This window comes from Artibeus jamaicensis, unplaced genomic scaffold, assembly GCF_021234435.1.
Source record: "Artibeus jamaicensis isolate MK-2021 breed Jamaican fruit bat unplaced genomic scaffold, CSHL_Jam_final contig_233, whole genome shotgun sequence".
NCBI lineage: Eukaryota > Metazoa > Chordata > Mammalia > Chiroptera > Phyllostomidae > Artibeus > Artibeus jamaicensis.
The window spans coordinates 18,361,250-18,366,507 of record NW_026521486.1 but is presented as its reverse complement, the minus strand read 5'-3'; the positions used below and the strand labels follow the sequence as shown (position 1 = coordinate 18,366,507).

General features: G+C 38.0%; 1 long non-coding RNA gene across 1 annotated transcript; it reads left to right on the top strand.

The window, feature by feature from the left end:
• Positions 1-437: 437 nt before the first annotated feature.
• On the top strand, positions 438-1,655 carry LOC119060355 (uncharacterized). The gene is made up of 3 exons (XR_005084569.2): positions 438-480; positions 597-653; positions 1,388-1,655. It is a non-coding gene; the product is annotated as an uncharacterized LOC119060355 (long non-coding RNA).
• The last annotated feature ends 3,603 nt before the right edge of the window (positions 1,656-5,258 follow it).

Sequence of the window (5,258 nt, the reverse complement as noted above, 5' to 3'; positions counted from 1 at the left end):
GTTTGTTTTTCATTCAGAAATGAAGCATGTCTCAGACCGAAATTCAACTTAGAAAATTATGTCTGCCTTTGATTTTGAATTTAGGGGGGAAAAAAAGACCAAAAACTAAAATGTTAACCCTCTTTCTTCAAACAAAAAGCAAATAAATACCAGGGAGAAGTCATTCTCACTTCAGCACCCTGGGCTCCCAGGAGGAGCACAGTGAAGGTGACCGGGACCCCAGGAGCTCTGATGACTCTGATCAGATGGCAGATGGCCACAGACACCTGTGTCACCAAAGAAGTTTCAGGATAAATCATCTGTTCTCAGGAGTTAAGTGACTTTTAAAAGACAGTGCATGGTTGTTGAAATAGGGAGGTTTCTATTTGTTAATCGTTCACCTGTGGAGGAGGGGCTGTGGGGTCAAGAGGACACTGAAAATTCTCAAATGCGAAATTCTGCAAAGTGAAGAACAGCCTTCAGAAGAACGTGAATATTCAAGTAAGTAGATCAGTTTCCTGCTACTGCACCTATTTCTGCAGTGTTTACAATTGAATACAACTTCATTAGTTAGATTTTCAAGCAATAAGAACTGTGGCTTTCTATTTTTTTTTAAGTTTATGGCAACTTCACCACAGTTGGATGCATTGAATTGTCAAAGATGGATGTGCACGGTAATTGATTTATATCGTCATGCTGTATTCAGACAATTATAAACATTGCTAATCTAATGTTTCAGGGTACTTACGAACAATTAGCAATTCTGCTCTAGCATCTCAAACACACTTTTGATGATAATAATATACTGAGATAGGTTTTATAAATCCTAAAAGGGCTGTTGTGTAAATGATGATTGGAAAAAGATGAGTTTTTTTTCCCCCAGTGAAATGATTAAGGCTTTGAAACTAAAAACACAGGTATTCTGGAAGTGAGCTTGCAAAAATTCAGCACATTTAACAGGGACGATGTTTTGCTTTAAAATAAAAGCAGATGACAACCACTATACTAACTTTATTGAACTTCTACTGCTACTAAAGACTAATTTAGCTATTTGTGCAGCCTTTACAATTTCCAGCATGTTCTCTCATGTTAGAAGAGTGTTAATGGTCAGTGATGCAAAGTCATATGGAAGTGTATGTTTGGGTACATAAACATAAATACAAGCATACTTCCCTTTGGAAATATTTAAATGCCTCATACATACTGACTTCACTGATGCTTTTGTGCATATAATAAAAACCAATTATCTGTGGAGAAAACTTGACTGGGTGGAAGGAAATTAAATTGGTTTTTAAAGACTTTCTTAAACAGCAGTAGCTAGGGAAAGCTCCAATAACAATTTTAGCTCAGGATTGTAATGAGTCTGCTATATTAATAAATCACGCTTTATCCTGACTTGTATCAAAAGATTTGGATGGAGAAGACTGCCCATGACAGAAGGCAGAGAGTAGAGCACTTTCGGCTGCAGGTGTGTGTGGATCAGGCCACTCTCCCAATCCCCTGGAAGCTCTGGAGACCGCTGTTGGAGAAGACAGGTAGGTCCTAGTTCACTCATAGAATGGGGGACAGGATTATACATGTCTACTAACAAAACTTCCTTTCAAACTGTAGTTTGTGAAGGGAATATTCATGTTCTGGAATATTCTGTGATGTTTAAAATGCTGTACAAAATAAACGTAAGGAAATCTTTACCAACCTTTCTGCCTAATTCCCTTCAGGGAGATTCCCAAAGTCCATGAAATGCTTTGAATATCAACTTTCATAAATCAGCTCCATGTTAATTTTTTTCATTGTGCTGTAAGTCTGAGACCACTTAAGAAGACATTTAGGGAAACATGGAAAACATATTGTTTCATTTATGCATGCAACAATGCAAAAACTTTCCCTTTGTTACTGTTCAAAATATTGGCATTCTATTTTCTGTATGCATGTTCTCAGAATTGACTTTCAGAGCTATTCTAGAATAAGAAAGACAACATACCACTAACTAAAAAAATCTGATTGCTTAATTGATAAGTAAAATATTTCATTGAATTTTTCTGAAACCAAATATACATATACACACACTATGTATATACATGCATACATATACACTATATATACATATCTATATGTACATATACATATATGTACATATGTATATATGTGTATGTGTATATATATAGTACTACAGTGAGGGATTATTGGGGAAGATACATATTTTTTCTTTTATTAATTATAAAATGACCAAACTATTCGATATTGCAGGAGTTTGGATGGGTAAAATAAAATAGCCCCTGATATTTGCCATTGAATTTTCACTGACTTTTCTGAATAGTGCTGTCAGAAGCAATGTTTTCACTTACTTAGTGGATTAAATAAAAACCCAAGCATCACACCTCATTTTGGATCTTAAGTATGGAAAAACTTTTGTTTGTATATTTCATGACATGTTTTCTAACTAGTGAAGTTGCATGATCAGATATCTAAGATCTCAGTGTTGAATGTGATCGTGGTAACACTCTCCTCTCACACTCAGCTCTCAAACCTCATCTCTCACGTCCCTCTCTCTCCATCTCTCAAGAAAGTGAAGTTCTATGGCACGAGTCACTCTTCCATAGCAAGGGAATCTCTTTGTTGGCACGAAATACACATGGTCTGATGAGGGTCTTGAAAGTAGTTCATGGTTTTGCATTATTTTCTTTCTATTAGAATGACATTGTAATACTGCCTTGAGTTTCTAATCTGCACCCCTCAGAAATCTCGCTTCCCCGTGGGCTTTCACTCAGAACCAGAATTTAGTCTCCAATCTCGAAAGGCCCAACTGAGATGACACAAAAACTTTTCATTAGAATTTTAATATGCAATCAAAGCCATTTATAGATTATGCACAGAGGTGATCTTCTCTGTGTTTAATAACTGTGTGGAGAACTTAGATAATGTTTAATTTGGTGGAGAGACTATTTTTAACTTTCCCGGAGTCGGGTTACCTGCAATGTTCCCAGAGAGTCTCTTAGAAGTTCTATTGGCGTGAAGTTTATTGTGTGAATGAGTAACTGGCTGTGTCTGCAGCAGGGCCTTGGGGGAGATTATAAACATCGGACTATTCTGCAATATTCTGTAATTCACATTGCTTCTGATAAACCTAATTTCACATCTCTTCGTTCAAACTATGTGGATGAAAAGAGATAAATACCCAGTGGAGTGCCTGGGGAACTAGTCTGCACCTTGCTTCTGTTCATGACTGGTGCTCTAACCTCATCTGTTTATTCCTTAAAACCCCAGCCCATGAAACTGTGTTTTTTTTTTCTTCAAGAAATAGTTGGCACTTTAGGTTGCACTTATGCTTGACATGAATTATTTGGCAAATCGGGGACTGATGTGTAACTGATAAACTTCAGGCTGTATAATAGCCTTGGGGGGGGGGCATCTTGGACAAAAACACCCTAGTAGGGATTCCACAAAAAAACTTTATTGAGAAAAACCAATCGTTTCCCCTGCTCATGAAACAACAAAAAAAAAACGTGTACCTTGCACTGATCCCAGCACTCATTTATACGCACACACACTCGGCAGGACTGTATCCTGTGTTTTATTTACATGGGCACGTGACTCTCATTAATGTTGATAACCCTGTGCACATGCCTCCAAAAAGAATGGACCCCAACTGTGAGAACTGTCTGTATTCAAATGTGTTAAGAGCTGAATATTTAAAATCTGTTTGGCACACCAAGCTTGGGGTTTTTTTTGAAGACAACAGAAGTTGGAACGCAAGATCAAAGAATGAAAAAAGAAAGGGAAGCAAAAGCACCATAAAAAATAATGACATCTGGATGAGGCCTCGATAATGTTCTAATTAAATGTACTTACACCTCGGTCTTGTCACGTGCTCAGGAGTGGAAGCTTCAAAGCCCCTTTCCAACTGCAGCGTTAGACGCAGTCAGGGGAGCCCTGCCTGGGGACAGTTACGTCTGCTGTGATCCAGCTCTGTCCTCTACTTTCTTTCATTGAATGGGCTTCTGCTCTTTTGCTATTATAAAGGTCATCAAAAATTACGTTAACCCTATGACTTACAAAGATATGCATGTCCCTTAAAATGGGTTTGAAAAAAGAAATCAGTTTATCCACTTACCATTAGATTAAATAGGCTACGAGATCCCTTTGTTTTGTTGCTGGCTCACAGGTTAAGATGAGTTGAAGAGAAATCTTGGGTACATTTTTCCTGTCCAGGTAAAGTCTTTTGACATCCTTTCCCTTCAGGGTGTAATAGAAGCTCTCCCTGAGTACAAGACACTAGGTAGACTCTCGGAAGTCACCAATTCAAGCACTTTTAATTTCAAAAAGAGTTTCCAGAGCCTACCTTAAATGGACAGAGTTCTAGTTAAATCAGCATGACCCGAATTGCCTTCAAAATGCTGGGGTTTAGGAGAGGAGACAGGGCGAGAGGAGGAAGCGAAATTTTCTAGGTCCTTTTTTTTTCATGGAGTTTTGAAAAGTCAAGATGAAATCTCTTCTTAGGTGTTCAAAAAAATAACACGTACCCTAGATTTTTAGAAGATGTTGGTTAGGGAGTAGATATATACTGCCTTTCTCGTCACCATTAACGGCCATGTACAGTTAAACCCCCCACGACTGTGTCGAGTATTTTCCCTCTGGCTTTGTAAAGTGATGTCTGAGTGTAGGTTTTTTAAAGAAATTTTATAACCATTTCACAGACTCTGCAACACACCTACTACTGCAGAATATGCAGCACTTCTTGGGGAAATGGTAACAATTAATAAAACTGATGTTCGATCTAGAAAAAAAGGTCAACATGTTTGTAGATCAAGTCTTTCGGGGGAGTACAAGTCCATCTTGTTTTAATTCAATGAGAAACTACTTTTTCTTTTTCCCTTTTCTATTGTTTTTTTTATTCCTCGTCATCGAATAGTGCTAAACAATCATATGCAAGGCATTTTGCCTTCTTTCACTCCTTACAAGAAAATTATTCAATTAATACGCAAAGATGAAAGTTGGAAACTCACCGTAATCTAGAAAGGTCCGGGAATTTAAAGAACAAAAAAGTACCCCCTGGATCTCAGGATTCATCAGGAGAATGTAGAACAAGTTAGTTTTCTCCAAGCTTCCTTAGTTGTGTTTTTTCTGCCCTAGGCATAACTTCAACACTAGTGAGGCTTGGTGGAAGGGAAATGGTTTGGGGGTGCTTGAGAAAGCATTGGGGGCTAGAAAGAGAGAGACCAAAATGACACCAGCCCCTAGAAAAATGGGGAGGGGGCAGCTTTTTGTGTGGGAAGTAGTCG